We start from the raw sequence: 15,942 nt of genomic DNA on the forward strand, positions 1-15,942 counted from the left end.
CATTGATTGAACCTTGTTTGTCCCAGCCGGCCAATGACATCACTCCCATCCACCTGTTTCTTCAAGAACGCTGAGTTACTGGCTTACACTCTCCTCTTACCCCGCAAGGACCATATTCCCCTCGCAGGGATCCTCTCGTGAAAATTGGGCAGTATTTCACTGTGAGCAACAAAACTTATTTCATAATATAGAGAATGTCTAAGTTAATGAATTAAAAAGACAAAGGAGTTTAATAATATGAATTAATGCGTGAAACTCACCACTTGATCTTATATCTGGTATTTAAAACTGGATCTTACCTGTAAAAAAAATTAAACAGTTATAGTATTATATCTTAATTTAAACAATCTAAATACAATATTTTTATAAGCACACATGCATGTAATGTATATTACTTTAGCACATCATTACTCCTTAAAAACTACACACTCATAGAAACTACTGCAAGAATTTCTCCAATTATTGTGCTAGGAAATTTTTATCCTTATAAAATAATACAGTATTCATATTTTTATGACAAATTCCTAAAAACAGTACTGCGTGAGAATATAAAATCCCTTTAGCAATACCTCAGACGTGATTAAATTCTGAATAGTTCAATCAAATTTTATTACTCTACCGATCCTAAAAACCAGAAGGTTCCCTTCTTAGAACATTAAATATACCTTCAGGAAAAAGATTTTAAAATAAGTCTACAGAAAATTCTCTAAAACTCTCAAATAATGAAGTAACAGTTATGAGTTAACAGCTACTACACTGGCGGGATGGCGGCAACTACGTCTGTGGCGAGATAATGGCAACTAGTCTGTGACGAGATGACGGAAACTACGGCTCTAGCGAGATGACGGCAACTACGTCTGTGGCGAGATGACGGCAACTACGTCTGTGGCGAGATGACGGCAACTACGTCTGTGGCGAGATGACGGCAACTACGTCTGTGGCGAGGTGACGGAAACTACGGCTCCTGCGAGATGACGGCAACTACGTCTGTGGCGAGGTGGCAACTGCAATTGTGACGAGATGACGGAAACTGCGGTTGTGACGAAGTGCGATGACATTGAGATGATAAGTCCGACAAAGGTAAGATGACTGGGATGACGATAATAGGATGATCGATTTGATGGTGATGATACTGATGACAAGAGAAGGTTACAATAGTGAAAAAAACGATTCAACGATACTGAGGAAAGCTGCAGTTTACATTCCTCTTGAAACAGCAAGTTGTGAAAAGAAGGACAGTGAAGTCAGTTTTGAAATAGAATTGAATAAAAGCAATGCGGAACATTTTGCACTTTCACAGTTGTCCCGCCCCGTCCCTCTATTGCAGCTGCAATCGGAATTCCTGCCCGCAATGCAAACAATAACTGACTGCAGAGCAGATGGCAGCAGTAGCAAGATAAACATCTCTCGAGAGAAACTTTGCTGGAAGCTTAATTAAAAAACGAGTTTATTAGAGAACAAGACGGATGTACATTTAAAACTCTTGTTGCTTTTCATTCCTACTTCACGCTACGTTATGAGTGGGAAAATAACTGAACTTTACTCGTGTTAAATCAACAATTTTCTCATAGTCGTCTCTAAGAAGAGTGAATAAAGATAAATTTGTGCTGGCTTCTATCCAAATTTATTACTATCGTTATTCTTGTTAACTATGGACAGAAATAGGACAAGACTGGGCAATGTATCCGCAAAACCATTAAAATATTTTAAAATGTACAGCTCAAATTGTCTATTTACTGGATTTGAGAAATGCAAGAGGCTACCAGCGTATTCTCGTGAACCCAGGCTGCGTTCAGGCATGGGTTCAAATCTTATGTGGAAAGAGTAATTTTTTCAGGTGTTCGACTGTAAAGCGAATGTCAGATAATTCCATGACGATCCTTTGACTCATCTCTCTGAAGTACCAATATCGCTATTACCCAATTCCATTGACAATAGATAAATGCGTAGTTTGTGCAGCGTCATTGTGTAATAGAATAGAAATGACGTAAATAAACAATTTAATTTGCGGAAAATAGCAGAAAGTATTTCAATTTAGCAGAAAAAATTAATATGAGAACATTTTACAGAAAATGGCATACGATTACGATCCTGTAAAATATTTAATTCTACGAACAGAGTTTACGTTTAACGGTTAAAGACAAAGATGAAGAGGGAAGAAAGTACAGTGAGTGTGGCAGTGGAACTGCAGTTCCAATAGTGGCAGTGGCAAATACAGTTCCAATAGTAGCAGTGGCAATGGCAACTGCATTTCTAATAGCCATAATTATAGTGACAGTGACAACTGCAGTTGTAATAATGACGGTGGCAGTTGCAACTGCAATTTCAACAGTGGCAGCGACAGTTGCAACTGCAGCTCCAATAGTGACAGCGACATTGGCAACTGCAGTTCAATAGTGGCAGAGACATTGACAGTTCCAATAGTGGCAGTGGAATTACATTTGCAGCAGTGGCTGTGACAACTGCTAGAGTTCACTTCATTTTTCATTTCATTTTATTTGTTTAATACTTTACACTTGAGCTACATTAGGCATTGCAGCCCGAAAGAGCAGAAGCTCGTGCTCAGGCGCAGTTCAGATCTGTTATACAAAATATATCACAAAATTAAGAGAGTTCATTGAGCACAATAACATTAATAAGTGGTAAAATACATACAGCATGTAATAATAGAGTCTATATACAAATATAAAATACAAAAGTACATGAATATTAGAGTATCAATTTTTAACTCAATTAGCTTAAACAATTAAATAATTAATCTGATTCGTTTCTTAAATCTATGTGTGTTAAGTGTACTTAGCTCAGGGTAAGCTCTAATTAATGCATTATATATTTTGGGTCCAAAATTTCTGTGTTGTTTTAATCCAGCAGTTGTGTGGCATTTGGGAATATTTAGGGTGACTAGATTCACGTCGATAAAAAAAAAGACACAAAGCTCCAAAAAGAAGGAAATCGTTCGAGAAAAAGAGGACAGAAGATATTAATTTAGATTTATTTATTTTTACTTGGTTATTTAACGACGCTGTATCATCTACTAGGTTATTTAGCGTCTATGAGATTGGCGATAGCAAGATATTTGGCGAGATGAGGCCCAGAATTCGTCACAGATTGCCTGACATTTGCCTTACGATTGAAAAAACCTCGGAAAAACCCAATCAGGTACTCAACCCAAGCGGGAATCGAACCTGCGCCTTAACCGACTGAGCCACGCGGTGGCTATTTAGATTTAGACTTAGGCCTATATTGTACTTTAAATTACGTGAATATCTATTTTATTACAAAATATCTACAGTACAGATTTAGGCTTTTATCATACTCAAAGTATGTTAATATCTACTTTATTACAAAATAATTATGATAAGACTTAGTAATGATTTTACAGTTAGCTACATACGAAAGTCAAATTAAAGAGGACAGAAAGAGCATAATATTCCGTCGATGCTGCTGCCATCTACAGGCAAATTACTTGAAAAAGGCGTCAAATCAGATAACTTCAAAATATCAGGCATACAGGTTACGAAAAGGAGGACATTTCTCGATTTTTTTAAAATCCGCCCGGACCCCGGACAAAGGCCTAAAAAGGAGGATCTCCGGTTCAGCAGTAAAGAGTCAATGGTAATTTCCCGTTACGCATTTACGCTCTCCCTCTCTCTCTCTCTCTCTCTCTCAAATCAAAATTGAAAGAACTTCAAACCACGAAGCAAAGCAGTTACTAATATAACAGCGGAGTCTAATCACAAACTAGACGAAGATACAAGCCTTCTTTCAAAATCAGGCAACTTTGAAATAGAATTTGTCGTGGTCACGCAACCTGATCGGTTTTCTGAAGCCTGTTCCAGGCACTTATTACGGAGCGCGATGCTCGATTCTTAATTGCCTGGCAATCTCTCTAATGGAGCGGAAATAAGAGAATCATCTCAGTCACTTCCTGCAATTATCGCTTGCTGCTCACACCACCTGCAATCGCTTCGTATTACAACATACCGTGTGAAGTAACGCAGCCTAGAAAGTAATTCAACGTTTTGGAACAATCTGACAATCGATATATATGAACGAACATTTTGGAAGCAAGTTTGCGGTTGAGATTGAAAACTAATTAAAAACAAATAGACTAAAACAAAATATTTATAATTAATTAAAAATGTAGATAATTAAGGAGATGCAAAACAGAATCAACTGTAAAAACAATGCAGTTATATGTTAGGAACAAGGTTACGAACTTTCAGCAGGTTTTTCAGTAAATCTGTTAAGGAATTAAAACGCACTTGCGTATATTATTAAAAATAACTAACTTTAACGGAAATCAATATAAGTGTTTATATTTTGTATCAAAATCTAGAAGGCGAGAAGGAAAAAAAATAGAATGCTTAAAATCTCAATCCAGTAATGGAAGCTCTTGTAAACTAGTATTTTCGTCAAAATTTTGCAGTAGAGTACTTTAGTATTATTTTTTCCCGACAAAATGAATAATGACAAAGAAAGAAAGAAAGAAAGAAAGAAAGAAAATATAACCTTTAAGTCTTACAATCGATACAATATCACGTAACACATACCTATTTGAAGAACAATATATGAATAGGTCTATATTAAGAACTTTGATGAATTTAAGAAGGGAAACAAAATTTTATAGCCTATTTCAATTAGGCAGATTGTTCTTTATTGTAGTGTTCATATTTCGCAGCCATAAATTTTCTGACGAATTCGGACAAAAGCAACAAATTTTCTCTAGAACAAATACATGTTGTAGATAGGTCTAAATAAAAATGGAAACATAAGTCAGTTATCATAGATGTTCAACTTGAAATTAACAAGGCAGAAATTTATTCAAAACTATTAATATCATGCGCGTAGGAAACAGAGTCGCTTAACCAAAATTGGATCGCCAAATTGTGGCAATGAGACCAGGATGCAAGACAATAAATAGAAGCTAAAGATCTAGTAAACAGTAAAAATATGAGTCCAGGATGCTTCATAATTAGCGTCATCAACATAGCCATCAATAAGATGACATAATCCAACGACTATTTACTTAAATATAGACTTCGTACGGACCGTTGACATGGTGCGACTATCAACACGACCGTTGACATGTTAACATGATACCTCTATCAACACGACCCTTAACATGCTAACATGGTACCTCCATCAACACGATCGTTAACATGGTACCACTATCAACACGACAATCATTAACATGGTACGATTAACACGACCATCATTGAGGGGAGTGGGTAGTGATGTCTGTGCGATTAAAAAATTTCAGTACAAAAGTTTAGTTCAATATTTCCAGGCTTTCAGTGCTCAGAGTGGAATAAATATTTCCGTGCTTATACAATCAATCATTCTGAATTCATGGTATAAAAGACAATGAATTAGTTTCGTATCCAAGCGCAAAATAAAGGCTCTAACTGATAACCTGTTTTCCCACTTTGCTAAATGCACCGCATTCTTCAGGTGCACATTACTTGCTACAATCTTCACTCATATACCTTGTATTTTTTTAAGTTATCTAGTAATGTATATTGTAAATAGTAAAGCAAAATTTAGTTAAATATTTCACCCCTGGTGAAACAGAAAAAATATTGAACTTTAACATTTTTTTTTTCAATTATTTTCAATGCATATATATTTTATTCCCGTGTTATGTGTGTGATATTCTTAAACCCGCAGGTCTACTAAGTAGACCACAGGCTTCAGAAAACACTGTAAAAATGTCATGTAAATTGATTCAGTAGTTCCAGAGAAAAATGCACTTAAGTTTGAAAGATGTCAACTTATGGAAAACTGCATTTAAAAAAAAAAGAAGGATGTATGAATTACATGCACCACAAAATTTTAAAGAGGTCATTTAAAGGACTTATCTGCAGAAATGCCCTCCAAAATATTTATATTGTTTTAAAGGGCAAGTACTGTACCTTTTTTAAAACACAAAATAAAAAATCGCATTTTTGACTCCTAATCACTACCTGGTTCCTTTAATATGGTCCAATATCAACATGATTAATAGCGTACCGTTCCATTAATATGGCATGATTATCAACACAAGTAATACGACAAACTATCAACCTGATCATTAACATGACGACTATTGACTTCATTGATTTGATTACTTTTTAAAATATGTTATTAAAATATTTTGCAATCATGGTAATGGACATGTATATGTTTACGAATAACACTTTTCAGAAAAGATTTTACGAGATTCGGCATACGAACGTTTTATCGGAGGATACCTAAAAAGACGATATGCTCAAAGGCAAAAGGATCAGTGGCTTTGCACCGTCCATTTGCATAAATAACTTATAATTTCTTCAGTGCGTGTTCCATTGAAACAGACCTATGTTATCAGGACGCAAGAGTAATGGCATAATACCGATACCCTCCACCAGGGTCGCATTGCGGTGTGTTATGTACACACGTGTCCCATATGAGACAACCCCCAACCCCTCACGGCAACCGCATCGTTCATCATGCTTCCAGATAAAATTACCCTCAACCCCCCTGTGCACCCTTCCTTTACCGCGATCATTAATTCTTCAGTATAGAATCAGAGTCCCGATAACACGCTCCCAAATTCACGATTTCACGACAATAACGATTCCATTACACATTATGTTAACATACACCGATAACATGTGACATACAATAAGGGCACTATACGGATGAATAATCATTCAATTTTGAATTGAACCGTTCGAATAATTTCTGCGATTTCTTTCACTCTCAGCTATAGAAAAATGGCAAATACATAGCATCTAAAAAAATCTATTTCACGACCTACATGCTTGTCAACCCAAAGTGGATTTCATCTCAAATACAGGATCAATTTCGTATTCTCATACTGAGCGACGGGAGCAGTCTTGTGATGCTGTAAAAATCAATTCTGACATTTCACGAATATAGACTCTTCCAATAACCTTAATGCAGAATGTTTTTGAAATGTATTCTCTGCGAACGGTGATTTTCCCGATTACTGCACGGAATTTGTTTGTATATACAGTATATCCACGAGTTTATGTACCCGTAAATTATGTAAATGAAATATAAATGAGTACATAATTAACAATCTTTTCTTGTAACCCAACAGTGATATGTACTTATCAAACTTATCACTTAGGCTATACAACTTGCCTCTACCGCCTTAAAGATGGAAGAATCTAAACGAACAAATTATCTGCTGTACAGAGTGAGTCAGCCAGAGCTAGACCGGCGTCAGCGGAAAGTCGTATGCGTAGTAACTGCTGCGTCATCGCAGTGATCAGACCTCTTGCTCGCGTACGTTTTGTGTTTAGTTACGTAAACACGTTCACACAGTGAGGGTGCAGCTGTATACCATACATTTAGAGTGCAGTAGTGTGTCCATTATGAAATATAGCCTTGAACAACGAGTGTTTATTTACAACTTTGTGAAATACGAATCTTGGAGAACAGTTTTAGAGTACACGGGAAAAACGATCAAAGTCACAATTCTCTTATCATCTAATTCAATATATCATTGAAAAAATTTATTGCTGTTCCTAATGAGAAAGTAGGAAAGTATGACTGTATCGTGGTGATAATTCTCCTTTACCGATTTTGATAAGAAAAACACTAAAGTTAGCAGTAATATACTAAGTTTCATCATGACATCACCCTTAAGAGCATTGTGACAGATTGTTTTTCGTGTCGTAGTTCTATGATCGGATGCTATTTTATGTACTTCTGCGTACATTTTTAGGTACAGCTTAAATATAATCCTTCCTCACTCATTAATTCCTGTAACTCCCTGAGACACAGAAAATCGACAGGTGGATAGTTTTACTATACTACATATATTTTACGCAGATTACGTACACGCTCGATCACCTGTCGATAAATAAATGATAGCTGTATTATTCTGCACGTCTTTACTTAACAGAAGTAGTTCACGAACAGCGCGCAGAACAAGGGACACGAGAGGAGAAGGGAAGAGGCGAGGAGAACAAGAAGAGAAGCTAGGAAAACAAGGGGAAAGGCGAGGAACACAAGAGAAGATAGGAAAACAAGAGGAAATGAGAGGAAAACAAGGAGAAAGGCAAGGAGAACAAAAGAAGAGGCGAGGAGATCAAAGAGAGAGGCGAAGAGATCAAAGAGAGAGGCGAGGAGATCAAAGAGAGAGGCGAGGAGATCAAAGAGAGAGGCGAGGAGATAAAGGAAAAAGGCGAGGAGAGCAAGGAGAGAAGCTCAAAAACATGGGGAAAGGAGAGGAAAACAAGAAGCTAGGAAAACAAGGGGAAATGCGAGGAAAACAAGGGGAAAGGCAAGGAGAACAAAAGAAGAGGCGAGGAGATCAAAGAGAGAGGCGAGGAGATAAATGAAAAAGGCGAGGAGAGCAAGGAGAGAAGCTCAAAAACATGGGGAAAGGAGAGGAAAACAAGAAGCTAGGAAAACAAGGGGAAATGCGAGGAAAACAAGGGGAGAGGCGAGGAGAACTAGGAGCGAGGCGAAGAAAACTAGGAGAGAGGCGAAGAAAACTAGAAGAGTGGAGAAGAAAACTAGGAGAGTGGCGAGAAAAACTAGAAGAGAGGCGAGAAAAACTAGGAGAGAGGAGAGAACTGCGAGAGGCGAGAAAAACTAGGAGAGGCGAGAAAAACTAGGAGAGAGGAGAGAACTACGAGAGGCGAGAAAAACTAGGAGAGAGGAGAGAACTACTACGAGAGGCGAGAAAAACTAGGCGGGAGGCGAGGAAAACTAGGAGAGGCGAGAAAATAAGTAATGCAATGAGTACAAGTGCTGCAAGGGAATGGGAGAACAAGGAGAATACAAGCATAATAAGGGAACTAGAGAACCAGAGTAATACGAGGAGAACAATTTTTATATGACGATCTATTCTCAAGTAACCCCATCCTATAACCAATGGTATGCTTCTATCTCTCTTCCAATAACCGAGGACGTATTCGTACAGTTATAAATAAATAAATATGGCAGACATACTTATGTTTTATAGAGTAGTCTGAAGTCTCACATACTACAATTTACGCGAACCCTTCCTAGCAAAACTTAGATTTAAAGTTCGAAATTTGACAGGAGCAACAAAGCAAAAAACCAACGAAGAGTAAAATGTATAAACCAAGAAAACAAGGAATATGTATTAGTTTCTGCTTTAGACTCATCGATGGACATAGTATCTCATTACCAAGAGTTCTAGGATATAGAATACGCTCAGTGGTGATGGACTATATCGATGAAGGAGGAATGGTCAAATGATAAGTATGGACGAAGAAGTACCAAGGAAATGTCTTTTACAAAAGAGCCTTGTATAGGCCTACCATTTATTCCTGCGCAGAACCGAACCCGAGAGGAATTCTTGAGTTCATTGAGTGACGCCTGGGAGTTCAAGGGATAGTCATGGTGATAATGGAGCAATGATAGAATTAATTATAAAACCGAAATAGTTTTATTCCTTAGAATCTGCCTACGTTATAGCTCCCGAATATTTATTTGTAAGAAAGAGCCAATTGATTTCTCCGGAATTGAATTTGGTATATTTTTAATTATCTGGCCTTGTCAGTCATTATACTGGGGGACCTTTTTTTCAAAATGATCCTTGTCCATTCCCATAACTTTGTGGGAAGTCACGAAAAACGTTTTTAGGTCCAAAATTTCTGACCAGCTAGGCAAGAGAAATTATGAAACCAAAGGGGTTAGGTGCATTTAGAATCAGTTGGGAGCATGAGAGACTAAGTGTAAAGCTGAAACTAATATTTTGTCGCAATTTTGCTGTGAAGAAGAGTCAGTTTGATTTCAATAGTCACTTTCAACGCGAGATTTTAGAGTTTTAGAGACGTTTTAAAGCCAAATCATTACAGTTGTATGTAGAGTCACATTTGAAGGATGCATGCATACAGGAAGCTCATTTTCGTTATCAGTTGGACAAGAACCGCTTTTAAAATGAGCTCCTCATTTACAATATTAAAACTTACTGGAGGACATTTACCAGAAAGAGGTGAAATTATTTTAAGCAAAAAATTATCAAACACTGCAGTGTATACTGTAAAACTTCTGTATACAACACTCGGTTACGTATATTAAACGCACGACTAACAACAGTACCTATGTAAACTTTCTTCTTTTTTACAGGAAAAAACAGTCTTTTCAAAAGGAATTACTGTGTGAAGTATACACAACAGCAAACAAAATATTTCATACCGTTGTGATGGTTGTTATTGTCACGATCATATGAGTTTTATTTTAGAGACATTTACGTAGTTCTAACATAAAAACACCTATCCGTTAGCTTTTCAAAAATTTATCGACCCTGTAGCTAAATCCTGTATTTCATGTCATGTTTAAAAACAAAACTTTTATCTCTGTTGTTTTTTGCTGGAATTTGTTCATTTTACAGTACTAGTGTGTGTAGTACACAGTAATACATCAAATATTGCCGCTATGTAACTAATAAATTTTATATACCCACAACATACACACATATATATCCCTTTCACATTACATCTCACGCAGAGAAATACAATCTCCCTCTGACACACACACACACACACGCATCACACATATTACGTACTGTTTCTCACGTCTTCACTCAAGTCCACTACCTTCGCCAAAAATTTCTATTTATACTTTACTTACGTAAAACTCTCCTTTTCAATTATTGCATTCTCATTTACATGTATACGTACATCGGTAGCAGTTACAACATATGTCATATATTATAGTCTGCAATTTTGGTACATGAAATATCTAACAAACTTAACCCCAATATAGGCCAAATCGGCCCAAAGGGTGACGGGAGGTTAAGGCTCTCACCTTTACAGACAATCGGAATTAATGGCAGTAGCGATATCAATCCTACGTTCCCGCCCACTTTACCCCCCAAATAAATTACACTAGTATACTGTATTTTTTTTCATGGAGTGCAGTTTCATAGAAAGGACTTTGCCGACAGACCTTCTACTGCCCCCTACTAATTGGTTGTCATAAATAAATGTCTTCCTTACTGTGACGGAAATCTTGTCTTCTCCTGTCAGTAACCAATCACAACCCTTGTTCAGAAGCATTGACAGACTCCCGTCAAATCCACTTGGAGGCAGACTTGCCGCGTCTTTTCCGAATTCCAAGAATGCCGTCGAGGGTCATCAGGATTGTGGCAGGATTGTGGCAACTGTGCAATGTTTGGACGAGGGGACAGGATGGAATTGTCAGAGGTGATTATGTAGGAAGTCATAAATTTGTAAGTGGGTGTTCAAAGGAAACACCGAACTGCACTCCTTGAAATAAAATAAGGTAATACTCATTTCTGTGAAGGGATGAATAAATTCCAGGGCAATAGTGTGACTGGAAAGATCGGATCAATAGAGAAAATCCACGACACTATCGGGAACCGAACCCGCGACCTTGCGGCTTGCAGCAGCTTTACGCCTTAACCGCGATGTTGCTGCGCGCCCTATGAAATATCTAAACTCAAACATAAAAATAAACAAAAACAAACTATAATAAAATTGTGAAATGAACAGCAACTCATCCAGTGCTGAATTAACAGGAAAAGTCCCCCCCCCCTTTTTGAATGGAAATGCTAATGCACTGCCAAAAACATTTCGGCGGACTAAGATTTCCCTGCGACACTCTTAAGTTTTCTATCAGTTCCCGCAGATAATTTATTCCGCGAATTATAGGTATCCTACAGGCAAAACTCAGCTCGGACTCTTCGCGGCGCGCATGCTATACCCCTCTTACTCCCCTGCAGTAAGCGTGAGAGCATGCTGGAAACGGGAGCATACGTCATCTGCGCGAGACAGTCACCCCGCTGGTTTCTGCGCACTGAGTTTTCCTTGTTGGATGCCTATAAAGCTTCCTGTTTCAATAGAAAACACGACAAGAAAATAACAGGCGGCATTTTAAAAACGACTCTGTCGGTTTCAAGGACGCAAGACATTTTAATACCGCGAAAATACTGAAATTTATAATAATTCTTACGTGACACGACAAAATAAAAGTTATCTTGAATCGAGAAAGTCACCCTGTCCAAGAAAAGGAATTAAATTAGTGTGTTTGCATGAAAAACAAACCATAAAATGTCGAACAATCAGAGAGACCAATCTTCGCTTCTAAACCTACAGTTACTATCAAATATTTTCCCTTTTAAATGTAAATGAAACAATAAAGAGACGCAATCTAGATTTGAACAGAGATTCTTTCTTCAAACGAAAATATATTTTTTCTCCTTAAGGCGACAAAGATTTCCTCTTAGAAAAGTTCAATAGCACAGCCACCTGGCGGTCACATCTCAACTAATCCGACTCTGCTTCATATCCGGTCTGAAAGCTCTTCATATCCCACCGCCTTCCATATATACACTAGTACGTGCCTGCAACCACTGCCTCCTAAAACCCTCCTCCACGAAGGAGATTAAGCCCCGGGCTATATATATGTATATAAAGTCCGCCATATCGACCATGTTCAGTTTCAAAGAGCATTTCTCCCAACATAACCGCTAGAATTAAAGTGCAACACTTTTAATTATTTGAAAAACAAATCCAACTCTCGCTTCCATGCCCACACGTCATACAGACGCAGTTGCAAAACTATGTATCTCACTTAAGACCTACATAGGCCAAATTGCTAACTTTTGTTAAATAGGGGCCCATAAATAAAAAGGTAAAATATCTAACTTATTAAAAACAGCCAGTAAGTATAAATAACTAATGAGGCTTCATATGATATTGAATCAATTGATCATGTCAGATGCCGTTTCTTGGCGAGATTTCATGCTTGCATCCGCATTTTCAATTAGCCTACAAGCCGGAAGGAGTGTACGCAGTAATTAACGTGAAAGTTATACCACAGTATAAGTACTCATACAGTACGGAAACTGTGTGTTAACAGAGCTATGACAACATGTTAGCTGAACGTCACTAGCGCGACTGGTGGCGAATAACTATAACTAAATGCTCACAGTAGTCTATCTATTAACATGGAAAAATAAATAAACACGTCACAAAATATGTAATATTAAATAAAACTATGTACATCACTGCATAAACTTTAACAAATTTAAACAAAGAAATAATATGGAAAGCACAGAGTTTTTACTGGGAAACTGACACTAATTTTAGATGCCACTTAACTTGTATTTTAATGTACTGCAGGCTCTATTATTAGAAGTTTAATGACTCCAAAATTATTCATTGGAAGGTTAATATCACCGATTTTATTAAAAATGAAAAGTGATATATCAGTGGAACAGAAATATCACTGTACAATAAATTCAATTGAAAAATCATAAACAAAAATAAAGGCAAATACTCATGCCGATAATTGACAAAAACTGTAATTCACACTTTTTAACAGCAAATGAGAAGAATTTTTAAGAACACATAAAAGCCCAGTATTCAATATATTATATGAACTGGAGTAATATCTCTCGAGTATCTACAAGTTCTCTGTGAAAAAGGCCTACTTCTTTCATAACTATAGTATTTATCTCTTAATATTTTATTTTACATTTCTACTTTTGTTTAGGTACTTCAGTTAAAATTTTTACTGCACAACTAAAGGAGACATCGTCGTTGATTTTATGAAAAGTCCTATGTGACAGTACACAACAATTCTTCAGGACGAAGAAAAAATTAATTCAAAATCAATGAGCGTACATACTTACTTACAAATGGATTTTAAGGAATCCGCAGGTTCAATGCAGCTTCTAACATAAGCCCGACATTGGTCCCTATCCTATGCATGATTAATCCAGTCTCTATCATATCCCACCTCCCTCAAATCCATTGCAATATTATCCTCCCATCTACATGTCGGCCTCCCCAAAGATCTTTTTCTCTCCGGTCTCCCAACTAACACTCTATATGCATTTCTGGATTCACCCATACGTGCTACATGCCCTTCCCATCTCAAACGTCTGGATTTAATGTTCCTAATTATGTCAGATGAATACAATGCGTGCATTTCTGCGTTGTGTAACTTTCTCCATTCTCGTGTAACTTCATCCCTTTTAGCCCCAAATATTTTCCTAAGAACCTTATTCTCAAACATCCTTAATCTCTGTTCCTCTCTCAAAGTGAGAGTCCAAGTTTCACAACCATACAGAACAACCGGTAATATAACTGTTTTATAAATTCTAACTTCCAGATTATTTGACAGCAGACTAGATGACAAAAGCTTCTCAACCGAATAATAAAAGACATTTCCCATATTTATTCTGCGTTTAATTTCCCCCGAGTGTTATTTATATTTGTTACTGCCGCTCCAATATATCTGAATTTTTTAACCTCTTCGAAGGAAAAATCTCCAATTGTTATGTTTCCATTTCTGGTCACGAGACAATAATATACTTTGCCTTTTCAGGATATGGGCGTACATAAGAATATGAAATAATTGTGAAGTCAGTGACTGAAATAAATACGTTTAATATCTATAGAAAACGTTTGTGAATATGAACATGAATGATATCTTCGAGGATCAGTGTAGGCCTATTGATATTTAATTAATTTTTTCTTCCTCTTGAAAACTAATTTTCTGTACTGTTATATAGGAGGTTTCATAAATCATCGACGACATGGTATGTATTAAATATGTCAACGTTTAACAAATCAAACACAAGAGTGGTGCCAGAAAAGTATTTACAATTTCACAAAACATTATTTAGCCCCACACTCTTGTAGGCACTCAGAAAAGAACAATAACATTAAAAAAGAACAGAATCATTAGGGATCAGGTTACCAAGACATCCCGCAGGACAAATACTAGTCGATTAAAACAAAATCGATTAAACTCACTAAAAGTTGATAATTGTAGATGTCCGCATAACGAACACATACATAAGCAATTAACTTCATCATCTAAGAAGAGTAGTATAGATATAATTTCAAACAAGCTTGTAATGATATGCCGACAGGGAAAAGAAGAATAGTCGACCCAGAAACCGACGGGAAGGTAAGTTCTTTGAAATACCTGATGACTTTCAAAGTTATTTTAGACGTGAACTGTCTACTATACCTTCAAGGTGATAGTATTTGTAAAGTTTTTGACATTAAGGATTTTCTGGCAACTCTGATGTCACTCGTGGAACCATGGAAACAAACGTGCAAGATGATTTTTTCGTGTCTCATGGTTTTTCACTCCATTCGTTATTTATAATAATAATAATAATAATAATAATAATAATAATAATAATAATAATAATAACCATTTATTTTAGCTGGCAGAGTTAAGGCCGTAATGCCTTATCTTCCACTGAACCAGCAAAAAGTATACCGTACATAGGTATGAACTTACAAAGAATTCAACAATTTGATTTAGATAGGCCTAAAAGCTACATGTATACAAGAGTTATTTACGAATTAAACAACAAAATACTATGAACTATTAATTAAACAATGAAATACAAACTATGTAGCAGAATTAAGCTAAAATACACAGAATGTTAATATATTTCAAATAATGTTAGACAATAGAAAGAGATTATGAGATAATTATGAAAATACAGCACTATCAGGATGCATGTCTAAAGGAAGGAGTAACAATGTAGACAGTGATAGTTTAAGTCAGTATTATTGAGTGAAATGCTAATAAGGTTACCTTTTAAGCTGTTTTTATGTGTCTGCACTTTTACCACACGGTCCGGCTCCCTCTATTATCTAATTATTTGATAGTGTGTACTCATCCTGCCTGTGGTAGTTCTATTTAATCCTTAAATTCGTCCCTATCTAACCTAAAAATTACACACAAAGCATAAAGGTGTTTCACGCAATGAAAGAAATTTTATAATTCCACTACCATTGTTTGTATTAGACTGCTTGAAATAAAATGACCAATTGGAAGGTCAAGTTAGTATTGGCGAGAAAACTTTTTGTTAAGAGAAATTAAGGGTTTATAAAGACGAGGGAGTAATTTTCTCAGAATCTCACGATAAACCAATGATGCACATAAAATTCAAATTAGGCCACTTTCGTAATATAA

This window comes from Periplaneta americana, chromosome 17 (genome assembly GCF_040183065.1).
Source record: "Periplaneta americana isolate PAMFEO1 chromosome 17, P.americana_PAMFEO1_priV1, whole genome shotgun sequence".
Classification (NCBI taxonomy): domain Eukaryota; kingdom Metazoa; phylum Arthropoda; class Insecta; order Blattodea; family Blattidae; genus Periplaneta; species Periplaneta americana.